Below are 25,811 nucleotides of genomic sequence, written 5' to 3'. Positions count from 1 at the left end.
AGGCCAAAGTCAATACGGACTAATGTGGTGTTGGATGGTAGAAGCCATTGGATGGATCCACAACCATCACATCCTGCCCTAAGGCCACCAGAGGACTGTTATGATTGATGTGATCCAACTTGTATCATGGCTCTGGAAACTTAGTTTGGTCCTTCTGTGCAAGAGGAGCATTTCTGAACACCTGGCCCCGCATATAAAGAGATGAGCTATCTTTACAGTTATGGCCACAGTAACATGCAGTACTTCCCAGCTTTGGTTATATTTTAGATGTGAAAAGGCATAGGAAAAACTCCTGCTCCTTGTTTCCTTCAAAGCACAATTTAAGGAATACTTATCAGGGATTCTACCCATCACTTACATGAGTTACGGATGAGAGAAAGGAGGACTTTACCCACAGCCTAAAGAAGGAAGTAGAAACCATTCTCCTTGCTTTTCTTGGGCTTAGGACCAAACCAATATCAGTTAGAAAATGATATTTTATTGCAAAAAAAAATTTGTTTGGTAGCGAGATATGTATTTGTGCCTTTAAAAGCAGTCTTCTTTTTATACATACTGTATCAATTTTCCTCTGTCACTTTTAGTTTAGAAGCCAACAGCTGCAACAGGGTACAGGAGTGCACAGGAGCATTACCCATAATCAGAGCTGGTTGCTTGTTACATTGTCCACTGTAGCAAAGGTGAGTTGTTCCATGAGGGGAAAACACTTTAGGGCTTACATCAGCCAAGCACAGAGATCAAGCAGAGCTCTGCACCAGCCAGAGGCTGTCCACATGCTGCTCCAACCAGAAATGCTCTGTACACACACTGAAAATCGTGGCAGGGATTTGAAGAGGTCCTGCTGACACTGATGTTGCCATTTTAAATTCAAACAATTAATATTATAAAGAGGCAAAAACATTACTAAAGTAGGTATACTGCTGTTGCCCTCATGGAGCTGCACATTATAACAAATGCTGGTGCTAAGTGGTTTTCTGAATCTTATAAAGGTTAGATCATATCTTTAGGATTTCATGCATTTCTTTTTTTCTGATTAGTTTTTTTTTTAAATTTATTAGCTATAGTAAGGGAATTTATCAAGAAGTGAATGACAAAATGAAGCTGAAAAACAGTGTAATTTGTACTTTAATTGCACAGATATCAGCTTCAAAATTCCAGCAGCAAACCAAAGTTACAATATTTACAAGGAAAAGAGCAACAGAGATACTTCTTCACAGGCTTTTAATTAGAATCCTAATGAAATCACCTTGTAAAGGTGTAAGATGCCTGAAGCATGAACGTGATGGCAAAGGAGGTGACTTTGTGCATTAGCATTCAGAAAGAGTACAGCCCTGTGACATGGTTTAGGCAGCGTCCACTCAGAGCTTCTCAGCTCTGGGGAAAATGAATTTTACCACCCTAACAGTAGCAAGCTGAGCTTTCCAACGTGTCTTTCTAGGCTTCCGCAGCAGTCGGTGGGAAGAGAGGGATTGCTCCAAAAGGCAGCAGTGGCTATGTGTAAGGAAACCAGAGCACCAAGTAGAGGTGCACAGCTGACTTCCACCCGGAATTCAGTTAAAAGCTGACACAGAATACAGCCTGTACACAGCTCAGTACACAGGCTAGCCCTCCTGAGCTCAGCTTCAGTGACCTAGACCCTGATCAGGCTTCTCCTCCAAATTACCTTTGTGTCACTTCCCATCCATCAAAGAGGAAAAAGGCTCTGAACACGTAATTGTTAATTTGTATGGTTTGGGTACTACTGCAAGGGTATTGGAAGAGTAGCAGTCACCATGTTACATTTCCTAAGGACAGGTAAGTCTAGGGTAGTGCCATATTTTTAGTCAACGGCAACTTTGGAAATGGCAGAAAAAGAGTAGGGGGGGGGGTTTCCCCCACACTCATTTTGTGCAGGAGGAAACATCCTGACTCCTACGAAATTACTCTTTATTTCCATAACTGTGAATGTACTAGTAAGAGTAGTAAACCAGTATGAGCCTAATTTATTAAGGTTTGAAAAGCTTGTCCTGGAATAAGGAATATTTGTGTCACATCAAATTCTGCTTCTGAGGGAATAGTGGTATTTTGTCAGCATTCTTGGATTTTTTTGCATCTGCAGTAAGAAGCCATTTTTCAAAGTTGCTGCCTACCTAGCAGGTTTCATAGGATTCAGCAGAACTGCTTCAAATGAACATTTTTGAATGCTAGAGACACGTTCAAAAGCATTAAATAAGGCTGTGCCTGAAATCTCCCTTTTTATCTGATTTTAGGTCTCTTCTACTGCACTGCTTCACCACAGAAATTTTTCATTCCTACTACCCAGAGAGCAAAGAAGGAGGAAGAAACTAAGTTATCAACAAATATCAACCAAACTGAAGATGGACATGATCTCGCTCCTTGATCAAACAGAATCAAAGTTGATACAACAGTGTCAGTAAATCCCTTTTATTGGTCTCTCCCCAAAGAACTTTTACGTGTAGAGAGACCCATTTATAATTTATCACTTTGAAATATAACTCGCTACAACCAAACGTTCAACAAGCCACAGGGGCAGCAATATTTTCTAAGATAACTTTAACAAAATGGCTAAAAGAGTTCAAGACTGCCAAGGCGAATTAGAGTAGTTAGCTGAAAGATCACTTTATCCTCTGGTCTCTAGTGAAAGGTCCCTATCAAGCATTACACTGACAGGGAAATCCAAGACTTGACACTACCCAGGTATATACTACATCGCTAGACTAACAAAATGAAGTCTTAAGCAGGGCAAGATTTTTCTTTCACAGGAAGGATTAAATTCACCTGCAGAAGGAAGCACCAGTTTCCATGTGAACACCTCAAGTCCTGTTTCTCATCCCTCATATTTTCTTTCCTTTGCAAAATTCTGTTCCCTTGGGTTTTTAAAATGCAACTTTCAACCAAAGATGCAGATATTTTTAGCTTGCATGGTAAACAAGCCAGTACATGGTATTTAATACCATCAGTTGCACTGTGCCTATCCCTACTCTCACTGAACTCAGTAGAAGCTGGGGAGAGCAGAGTACTGAGTTGTTTGGCATTAGTAAGGATTGTAAAATCTTTTAGGAATTAAGGGGAGCACAAGAGGTCATGCTTATGTAAGATCTTATCCCAGTGTGAAAAGTAGCAGAACAGAAGCAAAGAAAGAATGTTTATCTAAATTAACAAGTGATATTTTGTGGCAAATTTTACTCAAGAGATCATTCTCCTACGTTCTGGTCTTTAGAATTAGAATTAGAATTAGAATAGAATAGAATTAGAATAGAATAAGAATTAGAATTAGAATTAGAATTAGAATTAGAATAGAATAGAATAGAATAGAATAGAATAGAATAGAATAGAATAGAATAGAATAGAATAGAATAGAATAGAATAGAATAGAATACTTTCATTTGGAAAGGACCCACAACAATCTTGAATTCCAACTGCCTACTGTAATAACACTACACTCTTCTCTTTCTTCCTCTGCATATACATGTAGGTCATTTATATGGTGTCTGCATTCTCTAAATAAGCAAAAAGATGTACAAAATTTGAGAGTATAGAATTAAATTATAGATTTAAAAATACTAACTTTCAGACAGAGATGGATTATCAGTTAGATCAGCTAAGAAACCTTTTGATGTAGTAATACCGATCTACTCATTGGCAAATATTCTTAAGCATAAAACTTACAGCCTTTCTTTCATTTAAATAAATCCAATTGTGCACAGCTTCAGGGCATTTATTCATAAGTATTCTAGAAAATCTTTCTGAGATTCAGTAAAGAAAACTCAAAATCTTGTTTATCAGAATAAAGTAGTATGTGTCTGGTTAGAATATTTTGGGTGTTCTGCAATAAACATGATGCTGTATTTAGGGAAAAAAATACCCCATTTTTGCTTATTGGGGCAGATCCAAAACTCACCAGTGCAAGATGTCTGTTAACTTCATCAAGGTCTGGGTGAAGCTTTCAGTCTAGGAAAAAGGAAGCTGCTGTGCACTGCAACAGTAACAGTAACCCTAGCAGTTATCTTCCCCCTAAACATACCCAAAAAGCAATTTAACGCGCCAGCAGCAGTTGCCTATTAATCGGGCTAGAAAAAAGGTAGCCTGGGAGGGTGGGTTTAAAAAGAGGAATGTGGAACTATTATGTATTGCTTGCAAAGTAAACAAGCAACATCAGTAGAGTCATTTCCTAATTACGAGCTGTTTCATAAACTGTAAATGCTAACATGGGAGAGGTAAATCATAGCAATTTAATTAATAAAACACTTTAGACAATTAAATCCATATGTGCATGTCCTGGGGCACAACATCAATAATAGAAGCTTGCAGGCATATTTTGGAAATTTTATGCAATCATTTGCAGATCTTGTAGTCAATAATTGGTACAAACTGTTTTAACTCTTCCTTGCCTGGTCTAAAAAATGCAAAGAAATTGCTGGTTTCTATTACTATTATTGATTTCATTACTGTTATTATGTTGCCCATTTTTCCAGTCTATGTGTATATTTTACAATTATTTCTGTGCAGGCTACAAAATAAATCTGATTTCCTTCTTACATGTATGTGACCTCTCTTCATTCTAGGAAGGTAATAGACTTGTTTTTGTGGTCCACAGACCTAGATTAAAGTTTGCACATACACTACAACTTTGGGCTCTGAAGTCTGAATACAATTTCTGAACAATGTCATGTAAGCTCTGGAGTTCAAGGATCTATCCATGAGCAATAATATCTTTAAAGGTTTTGGAGACTCTAAGGGTAGAGCTGAATGGTGACTTTGACAACTAATATATGTACAGAGAGGCTACCCTATGTGTGCAATAAGGCAGAGTCATTCACAGGCTGTTATCCTGATAATTTGCAAACCAGGCTGACAAAACCCCAGAAAAGCCACACATAATCATAACCAAAACAGTGCAAGACCTATGTCCCATACAGTTCTCCTGTGGGACACAAAGCTTCACAGTCTAATATAAACCTCTACAACTTGGAGTATCTAGCAGTGCTCGTGAAGTTTGGGAGACTGTTTGACCACAGGAGCAGCGACATGCTCTGGTAAAAGGGTCACATGCTATTTTTCCACGAACTGCTAGCAATATCCAAGCCCAATATTTATAACATGTCTGAACATCTCCAAGGAACCAGGAAGAAGCAGCTGGTTGTTGCTGCTGAGGCAACACGCAAAGAACTGGCCAGAGTGTTGTGTCCCCACCTGTCAAAACTAAACTCCTGTATACTAACAAAGTGCTGGGGTCCTTCTAAGGCTCTTTAAGGCTGAAGAAGGAAATAGCATGGATCCCATCCCTGCACTGGCTCCCAGCTAATTTCCAGTGTCCATCTAAAGCTTTGCTCTTACGGTTTCAGGCAATAATGAATCCAACCCTGCAACATCAGAGCATGGTATGACCGTTGAATCACTATAACTACATGTCCTCTGGGACAAGACACATCACAAAGACTTTTAAAGCAAATAATGGATTCAGTCCCATTTACATCAAAGTTCCAGTTCTGATTTATGCACTGCCATGATATCAGTGTTTCCTGGGGACAAGGCAGTTCACTAAGTCCCAGGAGCAGCATGTAAATGCTGGGGACATCTTCAGTTAAGGGGATCTCACAGCCAGTAGTCTTCCAGTAGAGATCAAACAGATGTTAAGTCTCCAGGGAAAACAGCCAAGCCTTCTGAGAAACTCCACTTTAAGCCATGTAGTTGAAGTCCTTGAAGCTTAACTGTCTACTTACTATAAATCTTAAGTGTCTTAAATTCCCAAAAAGAACCAAAGGTGAGACTTAATCCCAAAAACAAGAGACTTGCTAAAGACTTAATAAAATCCACCAGAGGTTTCACCATTTCTATTGCTGTCATACAAAAAAACAATGGATGATGATTTTATATTGTTGAATAGATAAGTAGAGAGACGAATTAGCTGGTAAAGTGATTTTGCTCTTCACCTATAAAATAGTATGGAGAAAAAAATCCCTTCTCTGAGAGTACACTACCAATTCCCATGAATTCCAGCTTCCCTTACATTTTTGTTGTCTCAGGTTGTGTGAGGTATTGCTATTACCTTTCTCGCAGTAAAAAATCAAGAGTTTAAACTCTTCCTGATCTTTATGGATGGTGTTTCCATTGCCTGTTGTTTATCTGCAGGATAAGAATTTCATAGACATTTATCTGCAGATCATTTGAATCTTTCTGAGAGTAAAGTAAGTATGAATCACTGGTGCTGTTACTGATAATGATGCAAAAATATTTGTCTGTTTATATGGAGAAAAAAAAATCAGGAACCTTCTGGAAATGTGGGTTAAAGAGTCCAAGAGATTTAAAAATTTCAGTGTTCAATTGCAAATCATTGTAAATTAAAGCTTAGCTTTTTCAAATTCCTTTTTAATTATTGTTGTTTAGTTATTTTGTAATTCAACAGAGTACACCACAGCAGTTCTATATTAAACTGTGAGGGCACTTGTAGCATGAAATTCTAACATAAGGGATGTTTGTTGTAACTATGCGGGCCATTATCAAGTAAATTGCCAATATATAAGAATGAGTATTTCCTTTTTGGTTTTTATTTGCAATTTTTATTTCTACCCTGTAGAATACAGTGAAACCCTTTTGGTTCATGCATGTTTTCACAGCATGGAGTGATATCAAAATGAATAATGCTGAGGTGGTGACTCGCAAAGCATTCTAAGGAATATGCTTATTTGACATTGTTTCTATGTAAATCCTACTCCAGTTCATCAAGATGTTAGACAATTTCAGAGCCATACTGCATTACCTTGCTACCCATTTGGAGGAGTTTCTTCTATTACACTGTTTTGATTCCTGACAAGGGCTGGCCTCCTTCCTCTGATGAGAAGTGAGCACTGGATTTCAAATTCCATCACGCAGCCATGCCTCTGATAACACAGTGTTGCCTCTGATAACACTGCTGTTAACTCCTGCTGCCCCAACTCCAAGACTGTCTTGACATCTGAGACCAATTTCCCCACGTTTTTTGATGGCTCAGTACTTCTTTACTGCAGAAAACTTGACTGAATGGGGAGAACAGGCTCTCAGTGTTCCTAACTGTCACCCCTGTGGGCTGGCTTCTTTCTTCATTTTGGAGCTGGCAGAGAGCTGAGACATCACCTCGTGTATCATGGTCACTCGTGGAGTTCTGCAGGGCTCCATCTTCATTCCAGTTCTCTTCATAAACAGCTTGGATGCAGGACTTGAAGTTATACTGAGTGAGTTTGCAGATAACAATATTTTGGGAGGAGCTGTTGTCTCCCTCAAAGGCAGAGAGGTGCTACAAAGAGATTTTTAAAAATTAGATGGCTGGGCAATCATCAACCAAGTGAAGTTAGACGAGTACTGGATTCTTCATCCTGGGACAGAGCAACCCTGGATGTATGTACAGACTAGGGGATGAGAGTCTGGAGAGCAGCCTTGATGAAAGGGAGCTGGGGGTCCTGGTCCGTGGCAAGTTGAATATGAATGAGCAGTGCTCTGGCAGCCAGAGGGCCAACCTTGTCCTGGGGGCATCAGGCAAAGCATCACCAGCCAGACAAGGGAGGGGATCCTCCCTCTCTGCTCTGCGCTGGTACTGCCTCACCTTGAATATTGTGATGGTTTTGGGCTCTGCAGTATAAGAAAGATATAAAGTTTCTGGATGGTCCAAAGGAGTTCTATGAAGATAGTGAAGAGTCTAGAGGGGAAGCCATACAAGGAGTGGCTGAGGTCACTCTGAAGGAGACTGAGGGGAGACCTCATTGCAGTTACAACTTCCTCATGAGGGACAGAGGAGGGACAGGCACTGATTTCTTCTCGGTGGTGACCAGTGACAGCACCCGAGAAAATGGCCTGAGGCTGTGTCAGGGGAGGTTCTTCACTCAGAGAATGGTTGGGCACTGGAAGAGTTTCATCAGTTCCACTGTGCTCTTTCAGAGGACAAGTCTCATGTGTGGTGAGAATGCACTCAGTTGAATGTAAAAGTAGGTATATCCTGACTGAAAAAACAATTTCAGTTTGGAATTCAGTTGTCCTTGCATTTCCAGTTAAAAAAGATGACTATTTTATTGATTTTGCTGAGCAATACATGTATATATGCATATACATGCATATAGCTGCATTTTTTTATTTTCTTAATTGTTCCTCCTAATTTACGATTACCAATGCTGTATACTGACTTCACATGTGGACTTCAATATATGAGGGCCACCAAGTTGATTAGAAGGGTGGAGCAGCTCTCCTATGATGAAAGGCAAAGAGAATTGTGATTGTTCAGTCTGGAAAAGAAAAGGCTTCAGGTTAATCTAATTGTGGCCTTTACAGCACCTGAAGGGAGCCCACAAGAAAGATGGAGAGAGATTATTTACAAGGGCATGTAGTGACAGTTCAAGGGGGAATGGCTGTAAACCGAAAGAAAGTAGTTAGATTAGATACTAAAAAGAAATGCCCATTCCTTAAAGTGTTCATGGCCAGGTCGGAAGGAGCACTGAGCAACCTAGCTAAGTGGAAAATGACCTCTTCACTGCAGGAGTGTTGGAACTAGATGATCTGTAAGGCCTCTTCCAACACAGGGCATTCTATGATTCTATGATCTCTGAGAGTACAAAGTCTTGTGCAGTTGTATTTAACTGCTGTAATGATACCAAAGTCAATTCATAGGAGGTTAGTAATAAGAGACTATTATGTTCAGTCAGCTTCATTAATGGATTTGGATTTTTTAATCATCAGTATGTTTGTGGCTTCAATTTTTATTGAGTCTGATGAGTAGCAGAAAACCATCCCATGCAATTTAAATTCATGATAGGCAGACCTTGTGAAACACAGGCCTTAAAATGAGATGCAGACTACAAAATTCTGCTGCCAAGGTGGCACATTGCTCTGTACCTAAAAAGAAGTGAGCACCTCTTAAACAGGAGAGATGTTGGTCTTTTTACACTGCATGAGCCTGCCTTCATACTACCTAGGAAAGATATCCGTAAACAACATTTGCTACTGGTAGCCATATATACTCACCAATAAAGAGCAGAAGCATGATGGCCTTGGGTGAATGTGGGAGGAAGCACCGGGCACCTCAGACAGCCTTCCCTCAGGCCCCTGGGAAGCTGAAGGGAAGCCACTTGCAAAGGAGTTGGTTAGAGATTACCTCAGGTGTGGAATATTGTCCTTCTAGACTGGATTTCCTCCTGTCATCAGCAGACTGATGTAAGATTTTACAGGTATTACAGATGTTGAGAATTTCTCTGGGCTCTGTCAGGAAACGGAGACACCTATTGGTGGTATATAATAATAATGATAATCGTGATCATGATCATCATCTTAAAATATTATTATCATAGTAATCATTACTATAGCAATGACAATAACAACCACAAAACCAACAAAAAGCCCTCACTGATGCTTGAAAACGAAGTTTTCTGGCCAGATAATTGAGATTTAGAGAACAGTGGAAGTGTTTACCACATATACTTAATTCTGAGAAACATTCTTTTTAAAAGGAAGGAATCATACTGTCATTACTAGACAAGGAAAGTGGTGTGAATCCAAACAGCTATCTGATATATTCAACAGTGGTTGCAGTCAAAAAATAAACATAGGCCATTTCTCACTACATTAAGAGGGGGTTATTAAAAAATATTATTTCAATCCATGAGAGTCTTCTCACTGTCAAAATTCAATGCTTTTTCTCTCTTCACTTCATTTGATAATAATAAAAATATATTTTCAGAACATTGTATGAGATCATGGTCTTTTTTTTTTTTTGGTAATAATAGCTACATGGGTTTAGATATCTCCCCGGTAAATTATAATTTAATTTTCAGCTATTTAAAGGTCACTCTGAATAATATATATGCGGCTTAATAATCAGTTAAAATAACGGCACCTTTCAGGAGTGTAGGCTAATAGCAGTATTGCCTTTGCACAGGCCTTTGCTGTTTTCATTTGTTGTGTGATCAGTGAAGCAAGAGAGAAGTTCCCCTCATACGCCCGAGCCAGATCTTCAGTCTCTCTTTCTTTCTCTTTTTAATGGGAGGAAGAAAAACCTTTTCGCAATCATCAGTAATCTCTCCAAAGGTCTTTTAATTTAAAAAGTCATAAGTGTTAATTAGCTATTATTAAGTGCCCCCTGTATAAATTAACGTGATTGATGAAAAAATTAAGGGTAATGAAAAATGTAGCAATGCATGTATTTTTAAGAGACTATATTAAAGATGAAAGTCCCCAAAGACGGAAACTAAGGCCTGCTGCACCCGTGCCCTGCCTTTATTAGTATTAATAATAAAAAATATATAGCTATGCATCTCAGGAATGCACACAGACATGTTTGGTATACCAGTTTTAACATCCTTCTCGTTTCGTTGAGCTTTAAATACCTCTTTGTCACAAAGACTTATTACAATGTGGTATAATGTCCAAATTCTTTTTGGTTTATGGACCAAAATGAGGTTCTTTGAAAATGGACACTGGGATCTGGAGTTAGAAAGAAAAGAGAACCGAACTAATTGGATGACTGTTTTTCCCATTGAATTTCCCATTTTCCCAATAACTTTTTTTATCTGTTATGAGAATCAAAACCCCAAATTTAAAATAAGAGAAATTATTCTTATCTCCACAAGGCTGACTTTTTTTTCCTGTTATAAACAATTAGAATTCACATGTGCTGGGTTCTTCAACCCATTTTCCTACATGAACCTGATTGAAACACCATTTCTTTTAACAGCATTTCACAAGAAATAGGCTAGATCAGGCCACAGTGACTGCACATCAAGAGATATTTCCCAGCGGAAAATGTTTGAATAAATAATATCAGATTTGGATATTTTATTTGCTTTCTTCTCACTTACCCAGAAAATATCACTTACATCATGTAGTCACCAGATTACTTTTATTTCTGAGATATATATACAGGTCTCACATGAAATCATAATCATAATGTGATCTACACTGCATTAATATCCACTAAGAAATAGTTCCCACCAAAAACTAGGTTGGCAATGCAAAGAAAAGGTCTAGGAGAAATTTACTATTAACATTTTTACATGCTATATATGTAGAATACCTCTCAACAAGACAGGAATTTAAACATAGACTACAGGACTCCACTGCGTTGTGTGAGCAGCAAGAAGTTTCACAGTTTGCAGCTGTAACGAAGCCTGGTTTCCTATGACACCGTGCCATGTGTAGTGACAGAACAATTTTTCTATTGTTCTACCTCCAGTTGCATGGTTGGTGGGCTGGGGGAGTGTGAACCTGTGGGTTGTGGACTGTCTGGTCGGACCTGATACCCTGCATGGCAAAGCTGGTTATATATTTATTTGTTGGTTATATGTATTTGTCATATATATATTTGCTGGCTCTGGGCTAGCTAACAAAGTGTTCAATCTCTCAATAGCCTGTATAAGCCATCCCAAAAAATGGCTTCAGATGGTTCATGAAGTCTCCTCTACTTCTCTCAACCCAACCCCAAGAAATTACTGTTTAGAACTAACAGAGGAGTTTATCTGTGTGTACCTCTATATGATGTATCTTAACCTGACCATGATTCAAGTTATTGGATAGTCACGAACAGCACAAGCTTATAAGCCTGTTTTTCTTATTTTCATTCTTTCTCCCTCTGTATCTTCTTCAGTGCCTCAGTACAGTTCTGCATCTTGCTTACTAAACCTAATGGGATTTAAATTGCACTGTTCTACACACTGTGAGCACTGGAAGTTCATGTTAACTTATCTGGTTTAGAAGCCAGCATAACTCAAAGTGGTGGTATATGTGAGTGACACATAATAGTAACCTGCCCAACACCTTCCAGTATGAAACCTTACTTTTCATTTGCTCGTCACATTTTTCAATTATTAATTAAATAATTACTATGAAATATTTTTTTTCAGAGCAAGCATCTGTGTCTCAGTAATTGTTATAAAGTAAAAAGAGCTAAACCTTTTTGAAAGAAAATGTGATTTTCTGGTTCTAATAAAAGAATCTCGCAGTTGATTATATGCCCCACATTTTATGCTCTAGTGCAAAAGTTTGAAAGTGGGAAGAACACAGTAGATATATGCCTTTAGCACAAATTCGATCAAATCTCAAATCTCTGTAAACCCTCAGTGAAGTCTGCTGTCAAGAACTGGAAAGATTTTGACAGCTGAAGTCTCTGAAGAGCCTGAATACATTAAGCAGCCCTATGCAATGAGCAAGGTGCACGTGTACTGCTCCCAGAGGGCTGGACATTCTTTAGCCAAGAGCTCCAGGGGAGAAGAAAAAAATTATCTCAACATATCCGAAAAGGAGAAAAGACCAAAAGAACAGCTATATTAAGTCAGATCAAAAGATGATCTGATCCAATACCTTTTTTGTGAGGGCAATATATAGTAGACACATAAGGAGAAGTATAAGAATAAAGTATAAAACAATAGTAGTCTTAAACGTCCTTCAGTTTTCTGAAAATTTACAACCCTAGGAATTCCAGAGTTAGAAGTAGTTTCAGTTTATGAAATCATTACCAGATCTCTCCTCCATGAGCTTGTCCAGTCCTGGACTCCATGTAAACCTCAAGCTTCTATTCTATGGCAAGAATTATGATGAAAACATCTCTTTCCTTTGTTTTGAATTTGTTCCAATTCCTTTGATACCCCAGTAGTTGCTGTATTGGAAGATAAAGTGAACAAACCTGGCTATGGTTTCAATTTTCATTCCATGCAAGCCATAGCCGTAGCCTTAACATCAACATCGCTTTGTTTTGTATAATACAGAGCATAGCCTTGTATGTATGCTACATTTTGCTTAAATTACTTTTGTTCAACACAAGAAAAATACACAGCAGTTAGCAAAGCAGAACTTATACTCTCAATAATTTACTCTTTGAAAACTTTATTGCTTATGGCACAGCACAAAATGTATAGCAACACTGAATTACAACATCAACTACTGTTGAGAGGCAAATCCAGTAAAGAATAGTTAAACAGAACTTGAATCTAATGAAAACCCACCAGATGAACATATGTTTTTATTTCAATGCATGGCAATATATGGAAGTGGCATGAAAATTTCAGTTGTAACAAATCTCTGCTTCTGAGATTATGAAGACTTGCAGAGAACCATACAACAATGCATTAGAAAGGACCTTTGTGGTAAAATGGTTTAACCCTAGCATAAAGCAGGTCCAACTGGCTACTCAGAGCCTTGGCCTGGGGAGTTTGGAATATCATCAAAGATGGAGAGTGTCCAGCCTCTCTGGCAATGTGTTCCAATATTTGACTGTTCTCATTGTGAAAATTTGTTTCCTAATATCTAATCAGAGTCTTTCTTATTGTAGCTTGGGCCCACTGCCCACCATCCTTTCATTATGAACCATCTTTATGTTTTCTTGAGTGGTAGAAGACAGCAATAAAAATCTTCCCTGAAACTGCCTCTTTTCAAGGGAAGTGACCTACATTCCTCAGCTGCTCCTCATGCATCCTGTGTTTCCACCTCCAGCCATCACACTGGCCCTCCATTGGACTCATGTCAGCATAACAATGTCCTTCCTGTAGTGGAAAGACCAACACTGGACACAGTGCTCAAGATAAAGTCTCATGGATAATTATAGGGCTATACATATACATGCATTGTTATTATTATTATTATTATTACTATTATTACTACTACCAATATTACTATTAAATATAAATAATGTTCATTATTTGTACTTTGAAGCAGTGTCCCAAGGCCTCTAGACCCCCCCTACAAGGCTTCATACTTCTTGTTAACAAACAGTTATGGAATAAGAGCACTGGGAAGAAGTTAGTGGATTATTGGAAGAAGTAAGTGGAGGCTAATTTCCAAGAATACAGCAGACCCTGAGTCTCACCTGGTAGTAATCATCAGAACTACATTCAAGGGTATGGAAGCATACAAATTTTTGTTAGCTGAGAAGATGACATGCTGCACAAGCCACAAGAGCATAGTATAGCCAGCCACAGAAGGCTTGTAGTGTAGCTCTACTGCTTATTATCAGTCATCCCAGAACAGAGTAAATCCTTATTAATTTCCTTTTAAATGTAGAAGAAAAGTATTCTGTGAAGACCTAAGAGATCTATTGACTTGGAGAAAAGTCTACCACATCAGCAGAAAGATTTCCAGTGATATTTTCTATTTAATGAAATGTACACTAAATTAACAGGTACTGTTATTCTTTAGAATCTAAAGAACTAGGAATAACTCTGACATAGATCTTAAACCACCTATATACTTGGAGTCTCTATTATTCAAGAACAAGTCCTTTTGCTCTTTGTTTAATATGTAAAATAAATCGACTAAACCACCAACCCAACATTTGCAAATTAAAGAAGTATTTTTGACTAAAAACCAGTAGAAATATCTATTCATTTTAGTAAAATCAGTGAATGCTTTTAATTGCACAGCATCTTAATCTGTGAAAAAAATACCCTTGGATTCTGTTTGAACATGTACAAAAAAAATCTGCAAATTTTGTGCCTCTCTATACCATAAATCACTCCTCCATAATAATGCCTTCCTGTCCAAGCACACTAATCAAATCTCTTCCTTGTCACTGGAATTATTACATTTTAACAAGCACGGGATTTAATCATCAGTGCAGGCTTTTCACGCGTTTACTTCATTCAGGTCTTGACAGCAAACCTTTACTCGTGAGTTGTCCTTACAGTGGTGGTTTGATTACCATTTTGACTACTCATGTGAGTAATACTTTCCTGTTTCAGGCCTTTAATTAGCTGAATGCTTTCAGAGATATTTCTATATACTGCATTTTCTCTGTGCATTAACCATGGTATCCTTTCTCCCTCCCTCATGTTAATGACTTGGGCAGGTATGTATTTGTCTGATGTATCAATCACTTTCTCCTCACTTTCTACACATATAAAGTCTTTCTGATTACTTGTCATGAATTTTAAGAAGCCTCATTGACAGAAAAGACCTTGGCATCTCTAATGCATGTCACATAGGGCATAATCTTTTGTGACTGAAATATAGGGCATTTCCCAGCTAAAACATTAGCCCATGTTGTTCTCCAGCTTGCCAGCTGCTTTGCTTCTTTGTCTTTCTGATGCCCTCTCAAGGCTTCTGCAGCCTGAAGGTCATCATTGCATGTTCACAGGTCTCCATCAGAATCCAGGAGTGACTCCAGATGTTGCTAAGGTGATTTCTTTAATTAGATATGTAGCTGTTCATTGGCAGAATATTCTGCACCTGGGACTAACACTACTTTATGTAATATATTAACCTATGCCTATTAGAGATGCAAGGAGAGAAATGCAAAGGAATTTATGAAACTTGACAAATTGTCTAAATTGACTTATTATTCAAAATGTTCAATTTTCTATATGAACTCTGATGGATAACCAAAAATTAAAAACTCACCTGCAATACCAAGGCTGTCCTGCAGCCAAATGTTTGTTTACAGTCTTCTTCTCCTGTGTCTTATGTTGAAGGAAGTCCAAACTTGGCAAATCTTACAGGGAAGCTATGTAAGGATTAAAAATCCACACAATGAGTAAAAATTTAGCCTCTGCAAGGCTACTTCAGATTTGGTTTTGTTTTCTTTTAGTATTATGTTCTAAAACTCATACGTGGTTCTGTGTGGGTTGTTCTTTACACTGGTTTCAAGAGAATTCTGTCCAAATATTGTGGTCCACCTGAGTGATGGGACGTAGGCTAATGTTACTTGAGATTTACTAGACAAGGTTTTACATAGCTTCATTTAGCAGACAACTAGAAGGACTTAAAATGCTGCTATGCCCAGGTGGTTATTGTACCAGAGATGACAGGTCCCACAGCTGAGCCAGAAGAGTGGTCACCCTACAATTGCCTTCCCACAAAGACCAATAATTTAGTTCAGTGGATATTGCAGGAAAGCAGCTGAGTGAGACACATACAAATTAAATCCTACTATGTCATTTTAATAACAGTAATATCCATAGAAGGTTTAAATGAAGCTGGGTAGGTAGCTTATAAGGCTCAGTTAGATTAGTCAGGGCATACCTGTTATCATGGTTGAGTTAGAGGCTGGAATGACAAATGAAAGAAAGTTTGACAAAAATTCCCATTATGCTCTGCTCCATTTCTCATTGACACCCTGTGATACGTCATTTTACAACAAATTCTGACATGTGATGAAGATTCTGAGTTCTCAAACCCATCCAGGGGCCATTCTCCCCCCTTCACCTTCAGGGAAAATTAACTTGATTTCTTATAAAATATTTATTTTATATTCCAGTGTTATTCACAGTTTCAAATACATTCAAATCTTATTCAGTATGGAGGGAGGGAAAGGGGATTCAGTTTTTCACATCCAGATATGACCCTGTGGGTTTTTCTCTCTTAGATCAAGTTTCAAAAAAGGCTGGTTTTCCACCTCCTTGAATTTTTTTTTTTCAGATTATGGGCAGAAAGGCAGAAACTTAAAAAAACCCCAACACTTAAGATCACATAACTCAAATTTGTTCTTGGCTCATTTCTATAATGCCTGCCAGATTTCATTTGCTAGGTTTGCTAGGCTGAGAAAAAGCTACTAAATTTTTGTTAGATCCCACAAACAGAAAAGGCAATGTGGACTCTTTTTCTGACATGAAAAAGGTCAAAGAAAACAAGTGAAAAGGGGATTGCAAATGAGGATTATCAGAATTGTCCTCAAACTCTAGACAATGCAAAGACCGTGTCTAAGTAAAGAAATTAATTTTCCAGTGCAACTATTTCTATTTTACTACTATCGCTGTTCCTAGTGAGGATTTGAGGTCATCTCAAGCAGACTGGTCAGTCCATACCCTCAGATCAGAAACAACTTCATCAAATTCCAAATCCACCCCTGGGTATTGCAGATCATATGGGAAACAAGATAATTGAATGTTCTGAGAACCCTAGAAGCTGATTCAAGCAACTGCCCTAGATAAGACTGATAGGTGAAACGAGGAGAGAGTTTTAGCTTTAACTCTGAATATACTGGCATTCATCATTTACACAGGTAATACTGCACTAGGTGACTGCAGTCTTGAGAATGCAGGGGGCAGTCACAACATATATTATGTGATATTAAGAAATCTCCACTGGCTCGATGAAACAAGGTCTGCCACTTCATACGCACTCTCAGTAGCACTAGGGATTTGTTCTCCCTCTGTAAATAGAAGCAATTATGACACAGGAAAAAATTCCAAAATTTTACTCTGGCTGTTACATCTGTTTCCCATGTGCACATCCTTCTACTACTAACTGATGGCAATGGCACATAGAGTTCCATACCTAAAACACAAAATGTATGAGCCTGATGTCTGCACCCAACAATGAAGGGTCCCTAGAGCTGAATTTCACTTTTGTCAAGTTCAATTTCAAACAGCTCCCCAAAGTTCTTGAGACACAGATACTTTCACCCACTCTAGATCTTTTAAAAAAAACATTGAAAAGGACAGCTATGCGAGGGAAAAACGTTGACAACTGCCTTGCTAAAGGAGAAAAACAGAGCCTCCCACACTGCAACTGAAAGCCTCTCCCTGACAATAAAGCAATTTTACAGCAAAAACGTTTAATTTTATTTTGGTTTTCATTCATTGCTATCAAATTCTAGCTGTCTTCAGGAAAAGAATGAATTTGACAGTTTCGTGTTGACTCGTACATTTCCCATTACTGACTCTTTTCATCTCTGTCCTAGAGCAAAAATACATTTCCCTTTTTAAGCTTTTGATGATAAAAATCTCATCTGTAACCTCATAAATGATCCTTTATTATCTATATTAATAATGAATAAATGTCTGTTGAATACCCCTGATCCTTTGCATTAATATTGCCAGATGCATTATAGATAACCTTTTGATTTAACAGCACAAACTGTGAAACAATATTAAACCAGTAAAGGACTGATCTTACTGGAGTCACTAAGGTCAAAATTATAAACATTTCCTTCATTTCTATTTGTAAATTGTCCCATTATGCAGCATCAGTCTCCATCATTTATTTTTGAGAGAGGTACCACACTAGCTTCAGTCCTAGAAATAGAGCTCATAAATAATATCTTGAATAATTTTTTTAAACATTTCCGTCTCTTCCACTTCTCCTTCCTAATGCCTCCTGATGATCTTAATTAATAGAGCATTACCACATGAGCAGATCCACTTCCGCTTACTGTACTATCATTTAAAAATATGTTGCTTGCCTCCGTTCCCATTAGTCCTGTCAGAATCAGGCACAAACTTCACTCAATCATTTTTTGAGATGGCACTGAGAGAACTGTAGCTATTTCTGAACAAAGGGATGAAGCTCCCATTAGTTTAGCACAACTGCATCTCATAAGTTTGACTGCTTTCCTCTTACATACCCTTACATACTCTTTCTTTATGATCATTTTCAAGTGGGCTGCTGCTTTACGCTAATGACCATCCATTTGCCTTTAAATCCAGATCACACCCTTCATAAATGTTCCCTTCCACCTGCTGTCCTGTCACTTCTGTTCCAACTTTCAATGCCTCTAAGTGAAAAGGAAGAAGTGATATTAGGCAACAAAATACATGTCATTTTTTGTGGGGGAAAAAAGATTCCCACTGCAGCCAAATGAGAAATATCCTAGTTTTGTACTTTGTTTAATATGGCTTCTGAAACGGGTTGCTTAAAGCTGATGAGTCTGAAGCACAGCAGTTCTGCCCATCCACTTACCTGTAGCAATAACTGTAGCTATGCTTTATCAACCCAATTCAAAAAAAGACTAAAATGCTCCAATTGCCCATGCAGCACTCTATTTCTAGGACAGGTGCCCTAACAAAGTCACCTGACAAATATTAGTTGAATTACAAGGTGACAGATGGAATTAGTCAGCCGCATCGTTGCCCAGCTTTTATTCCCAGCTACGTGCTATCACGTTTGCCCAAGGACCATTTTGGGAATAAGTTTCAATCCATTCTGCCCCCTTTTCAATGCTCACGCAATCATTAAGGTTGGAAAAGACCTCTGAGATCATCAAGTCCAACCACCAACCGAATTCCACCGTGACAATTAAACAACATGGCCAAGTGCCACATCTGCTCAGTTTTTGAACACTTCCAGGGATGGTGACTCCACCACTTTCCCTGGGGAGAATACTTTTGTACCTAGACAGATGGGACAAAGTTTATCTCCAAATACTGTGGTTTCTGTAGAAGCATTAAAATAACATTCTTAGTAGTAAACTTCCTACCAATACAGTTCAATATCTACTAGCTCAAGGTATGAACATAACTAATAGTGCAGTGATCCCTTAGGTTCCGTTCAGGACTCTGCAGTGGGTGCATTTTGATTCCAATTTCACTATCAGGAAAATATTTCAAGGCTTGGACATGTAAAATGTAAAATTAGGCTAAGAGTCAATATTAAAATGAGTTGCAAGAGTTCTCTTGGAATTTAAGAGAGAAAACTCAATTGGTTTTGATATAGAAAAAGTGTATCAGGTATCAATGATCAAGTATGGTGGTAAACATCAGAGGAAAAACATTCATTTCACAATTATTGAGTTGTACCACTGGGCAAGTTTTGACAGCCCACCACCAAAACACCTTTCAAGGCTGTGATTTTTCAATTACATGTATTGTAACAAACACTTTCTGCAAGGACTAGTGTCAGATTCTATCACTGGTGGAATTACCCAGGCACAATGAGGAGTTCTCAAACCTTTCTACAGACATGTTGTATGTAAGAAGGTAGCTTGCTTGGGGCAGTTTAGCAATCTGTGGGCTGAAAAAAATCCTTTTTCTGTCATCTTACAGCTGAATTTGGATTTGCATGTCAGTCCAAACCATTCTGGAAGCTGTGAGTGAAAACCTGGTATCACTGAAGTCAACAGCAGTTTTGCTGCAGTTTCACACAAGCCAGCTGACAGCTTATCAGATTCGGCTATTCAAAAGAAAGGCAAAGGTGGCTTTTGACAAATAACAAAAAGAAGAGGAAACTATTTAAATAAAATTAAATTGCTGAGATAATAGCAAAAGTTGACATTAAAATTTACGGTGTTTGTTATCACTCCAAAGGCAAAAATAAGTACCTCTCTTCTCACAGAGGTGTAACATTATCATACATCAACTAATTCCATTTGATTCATGACTTACATCCATAACAGTTACGGCTGTTAGGCAAGATCCACTTTGAAGGCCTAATCTAACAAACACCTGCATACTTAATCACTTCAGTCACAACCACAAGTGTTTTCTGTCTTGCAGACTCTTTTTCAATACTACATGCATACATCTGTCAGGAAAGGCATGTAAAACACATTTGGCCAAGTTCCTAGCTAATCTGGTCTGGAAAAGGGCATGGCAATACTGTGATTCTGCGTATCATCCCCTGACATCACTGGGTGGATTCTCTTTTAGTTGTTATGGAGAATGTCCAAGAGCAACAGAATTAGGTGGACTCAGTTACAAATGCCAAAATGAATCTGACTATAAAATCTTGGTTCAGTGGGTCCAATAGCAGTTTTTTGCTGACTTGGAGGGTTTCATTCAATAATTCCAGCTATTAGTATTTGTTACACATAATGTATGCATCTTAGTAGTACCTAGCTTAAACATCCCTGTAATCTCAAACCAGAGAAGCAGATTTTCCAGTCTACACTAGTAATTAAAGAAGCATTCAAAATATATCCAATTTATTTAGGCTAAGCTCTGACAGGCAGATTTGCAACAAAATGCATATTTTTGCTACATTCTTCCTTAACTGCACAACAAAACACTGCAGAGTTCATGATTTGCTTTCTTGTTGAATGATAAATAGTGCCTCAAATTAAACATGATTGTTCCCTGTGAAACTAAACTACAGCTTCTTAAAAGCAGTAATGGCATTTCCTCTTTGTGTTGCTTTTCTTTCCATTTCCTGATGATGAAAGCCACTGTCTGGATTGCCAGGTTTTAGTATTTCAGCTGGACTGATAGCATCAAAGATATTTCATGCCTTGAACCTTTCCTTTGTCTTGACTGTTCTACATAATAAATTCTCCTATGTCTGATTCTCTGACTTTCTCTCTGATTCTCTGTATCTCTGACTTTATTCCATTTCTCTAAATTTACATATGTTTCTCTTTAGTGGCCCAAACATCTAGGTGGTTAAAATACCTGCAAATCTGCTACCCTTTTCCTACCTGCTTGACACATTTATACTGTTACAAATACTAGCAAGTGTTGGTCTTAGTCTATCACAAGTTTTATGACTTTTCCTCATATTGATTAGCACCAGATCTTCAAGGACTCTTGCTGAGTCACCTGCTGACATTCTCCAGATATTTCATAACAAATTTGTTAGCCACTTCAGAACTGTTATTAGCAGTTATCGGAATCCTCATTGTATCCTTTGACTCCACAAAACAGAAGAAAAGCTGCAGTCTGAAATCTTTCTATCTTGTTCATGTACAACTCTGTATTCTTGTTTCAGTTATAAACAGAAAATATAAACAACTAAAATATGTTGTGAAAAAAGTGTTTCCGCTTCCAGAATCCAGACTAACTGTGAGATGCTGAACAGAGAATATTTCCTGCAGAGATTCACAGTGTGAGATACTGTAATAAAATAATAAAATAATAAAAGTTAAATAGCAGCTTTTGAGAGAGGTAGAGTTCTAGCTCAGATGCTCTGAATGTTGGACAAACTTTAATTCTCAGTGTGGAACCCAATAAAATGGTTTTGCATTAGTGATATACAAGAGAGATTAAACATGAAAAACCAATATACTAAAATCCATGGGCTTGCAGCTGATTTACGAGAACAACAATAACTTCCTTCATGCAAAAATCTGAGCAACTGGATGCAGAATTCCCTGACTTATTTTCTACCCATAAACTTCTTCCCGTGTTGAAACACTGCCAGTGAAGTGGCAGTAAAACGTATTTAATCCATTCTTCTTCTAATTTATTACATTGTTTCCTACCCATAAGAACAGAATTCTACTGGTATTTAGCATCTTTTTGCGCCTTTGAACAGGTGAATGTAACATTTGCTTCTGAATACAGAAAAATCAACCTGTAAAATCTACGTATGTTAGCCATCAGAATTTAATAGATTATTTTAGTATTGCAAAATGGTTTTTGAGGTTCAATCTAAATGAAAGTGCCCCACACTGACCTTAGTGGCACTTTATATTAGAATAAAATCCCATAATTGGTATTAAATATATCAGAAAAGCAGTATTTTACTGTTCTACTGATGTATAATGTTGCCACACAAACAAAAACACACAATGTTTTTACCAGAGTAAGTAGAAGCAACATGACATTCTCTTCCAGCTCTGGGACAATTTAAGACAGCATGCCATTAGTGGTTACTGATAATAAAATGCTCTGGGTCCTTTTGCTTCTTGTTTTGGGGGAACTTAATACTTTTTCTGTACTGAACAAGTACATTTTCTGTAAAATCGAGGGGTATCTTTTTTAGCCTCCACAGTCCTCACCCTTTCCAGTTCTTCTGTCAGCCTGTAATATTATTTTAACCATCTTCAAAGAGGTCATCAGGGCAGAAGGAGTCAGGGGAAAAACGCGGGGGAGGGAGGAGAAGCAGTGAAATAAGTGAGTGCAATAATTGTTCTTCGATGAAGAAAAAGGTAGAAGAAAAAATACCCAGCTTCATCAGTAATGCAGGCCCTGCCATCCCCAGATGTTACAGAAGCATTAGAATTGCTCCCTGCAAGAAAAATTGGATTAGTCACAATCTTGTCGACTAATGGGCACACTCTGTGATCTTTAGAGCTTCATTTACTGGGTTAATAGTGCTTTGCCTGAGTTCCTTTGCAATAGGGAAAAAAAAAAAAAACTGTAAGAAGAAATATTCTGGGTGCAGTCCACAGCCACTGACACGAGTAATATCATATTCATCACAGACAGACCTCGTATCTCATTACTACTGAAGAGTTTGCCCCCAAGGCATTTGAGCTCAGTCAGGCCAGGCCCCTCATGTGGAACCGTTCAGGTATATTGTGAAATGATTTAATGCGATAATAATGTCCACTTTGTGAGATAGATTATGTTTTTTATAGTGGCTGATGGTTAATGAATGATACATTAGCAAACATCACTAAAACATTATTGAGAAAATGCAGATATGAGATAGTAACTCCCTCATTCCCTACCCCTACTCTCTCCCAGATGCATAATAATGGAAAGCAGAACTTACAGAAAGCAGAAAACTTGACATTTTTGTGATGCTACCAGCTTGCATAGTCTTTCTGTTGCTTGCTTGTTCTCTAGAGAAGGGACAAAAGAGGTATTTTAAAATGTTGTAAACACAAACTGAAATATCTCTTCTTAAATCAAATGAGAATCAATGAAAGTGCAAACCTGAAAAATACATTATATGTTGACCCAGTTTATTAGATGAAACCGTTTACCCTGATTTGATTTATCTGGCAATACACTGCTCAGCTGTGAAATGAGATAAGAAGAGCCTATTCACCTTATTTACAATATTATAGTGACTCCCGCTAGCACCACTATGGTTAAGGATCTGTCAGCAATTCCATTACAAATACCATTTTTTTAGGTTTTGTAACATGGCTGTAGACTCATGCTTAGTTTGAACATGGCAATCCAAAACCTATGGTTTCAATTAAAATCTCCTATTGAGTTCAATGGATTGTGGATTAATGAAGCACAATATTAAAAATGTGAAAATCTCTAGGTAATTTTCTACATTTTTAGTCATCACTGTTGTGCCTTGGGAAAGAAATACTAAGAGGGTCATATCCCCTGATAGAACAACTTTACTGAGGTCAATGGAGTGACAATGATTTACACCACCTGAAAAGCTGCCCCTTCTGTCAGGGTTATACACTTGGCAAAGGTGAATCATACCAAGGAGTTTTTTTCCTCTTTCTCTTTTTGTATTACTTCAATTTTCTGTGTTATTTGGCTTACATACATTTCTAAAACCTCTTTGTCTCCTTAACAAGAAAGGAATTTGTCCCTGTTCCAGGCCTTTACTTTCTTTTGGGGTTTTTTTGTGGTGTTTTGTTGTTGTTGTTGTTGTTGTTGTTTGTTTGTTTGTTTTTGTTTGTTGTTTTTTTGTTGTTGTTGTTTTTGTTTTTGGTGTTTGTTTTGTGGGGTTTTTTTAATTAAAGCCTCCAAAGAAGAGTGCTGTTCTGGTTTCCTTCATTTAAATTTCTGAATGTCTTAACATCTCATAAACCTTAAATGTGACTGAGAAGAAAAAGAAGTAGGGAAGGCTATAGAGGGAGCATCTCCTGAGGTCAAACAGTACACGATGAACACAGTTATACAGACACAAAATGGATTTTATCCCTTTCACAGACAGTGTAGGCAAATACCAGCAGCATCACCCAGCAATACCCAATTAGACAAAGCAAAGGTCTTTGCTGCTCTGGATTTCATTTGATTTGCACCTGTGTGACTGAATAGGCTGGATCAGACCATTTAGAAGACTTCCTCTGTATTTTGTAAAACCAAGCAATCTGCATTTTAAAACATATGTGTAGTTCTTTAATAATGTTCCTTTTATCTCATGGGTATTGCAGAGAAATTTGAAAGCAAAAAAAAAAAAAAAAAGTTCACAAGGAGATGTATAACAACAGGCATTCGTGGCTGTGTTGGTGAGAGTGGTGAGGCAGAGGGTCAGGGAGTGAAGAAGTGCCCTCCATCAGAGAGCTGCAGCCTGCCCAGACTCCAGCAGATGTTCGTGAGGGGGAAAGTATAGTGGGAGCTGTGAGAAACAGCCCTGTCCCACCACCTAAGCCATCCAAAATCCTGGCTGCTGCCACGAACCTTGTCAACAGCCGCCACTCCCAAGGGTGGAGGCCTGTGGAGAGCCAGCAGCAGGGAGAGGTGGCTCTCTGAGGAGTAAGGAAAGAGGCAGAGATGAAAGCAGCTGGAACCTTGGGGCTTGAAGCCCCCCTGCTTAAATTGTTTCTCAAGAAAATAGGCAAAGAATATTATGGCAGGGTGACTGTGCAGTGGTGCAGTTCCCTGGTTTCGGCACTAGTGCCGTCAGGACTCTGTCCCTATAACAGCCCCCTCAGAACTGTGAGGGCACCGCGTGGCTGGAGCCTGGGGCCAGGCCTGGCATGCAGGTTACTGCCACGGGGGCTTAGGCTGCCTTGGGGAAATAAATCTGTAAGAACAAATATTCTGAGTGCATCACATCTCCTTAAGCCATGCTCCTGTTCCCTGCCTGAGGGAAGAGGTGTCTCCCAGGGATCTGTGAGGAATGCAGCAGCCCCCTTCGGTGAGTCTCCACCTTGGGAATGTCTCTGGGACTCACAGTGGGGGCACAGCCCCAGGCCTGGAGGTCAGTGGGAAACACAAGTATTGGGCCTTTTCTCCCCTCCAAGGGGTATCTGGATTTAGACTCACAAAATGAGAAAGTTTGAGGGTACATGGTAGAGTTTTTAACAGTGGGCTCTGGTAGGAAAAAGTTCAGTATCTGCCAGGGCATGGCCCTGTGCTGAGGTGCACCCTGCTGTTGGCATCTATCTCAGTGGGAATGGTGGCAGGAATCAGCTCTGACACTGGTCAGGATCTGCAATCAGCCATCAAGCTCTGTTTTTCTCATGTTGGTAATATTTTTGCATTGTTTGCTTGCCTAATCAAAGGCTTAGTAGGTTTTATTTTTTGATTGTCTGCATTTGTAATGGTCTGAAACTTAGTACGTGGATTATCTATACTATTTAAATACATCCCTTCTGCTGTGTAGACGTAAGCACACGTGAACTCTGTGCACTGCTGAAAAAAATTTGCAGAGTAACCTGATTGTATGCTTAGGCAGGAAATAATATTTTCTGCTTGCACTTAGTGTCTCATTAATCATTGCTGCACTGACAATGTCTTATTTGTGATGGGTTGGTTGCCTCAGTCTTTTATGAAATGTTCAGAAATAACATG

At 38.5% G+C, this 25,811-nt stretch overlaps 2 long non-coding RNA genes across 2 annotated transcripts; both read right to left on the bottom strand.

The window, feature by feature from the left end:
* Positions 1 to 8,154: 8,154 nt before the first annotated feature.
* On the bottom strand, positions 8,155 to 9,498 carry LOC114065671. Its single transcript, XR_003573026.1, has 4 exons — positions 9,365 to 9,498; positions 9,116 to 9,239; positions 8,857 to 8,932; positions 8,155 to 8,249 (listed from the first exon to the last, which is right to left on the bottom strand). It is a non-coding gene; the product is annotated as an uncharacterized LOC114065671 (long non-coding RNA).
* A 12,600-nt stretch (positions 9,499 to 22,098) lies between these two features.
* On the bottom strand, positions 22,099 to 25,421 carry LOC114065667. Its single transcript, XR_003573024.1, has 3 exons — positions 24,696 to 25,421; positions 23,092 to 23,161; positions 22,099 to 22,602 (listed from the first exon to the last, which is right to left on the bottom strand). It is a non-coding gene; the product is annotated as an uncharacterized LOC114065667 (long non-coding RNA).
* Between the last annotated feature and the right edge of the window lie 390 nt (positions 25,422 to 25,811).

This window comes from Empidonax traillii, unplaced genomic scaffold (assembly GCF_003031625.1).
Source record: "Empidonax traillii isolate 1590-97213 ecotype Southwest subspecies unplaced genomic scaffold, ASM303162v1 scaffold686:size905440, whole genome shotgun sequence".
NCBI classification, from domain to species: Eukaryota; Metazoa; Chordata; class Aves; order Passeriformes; family Tyrannidae; genus Empidonax; species Empidonax traillii.
This window is presented reverse-complemented; position numbering and strand designations above follow the sequence as displayed.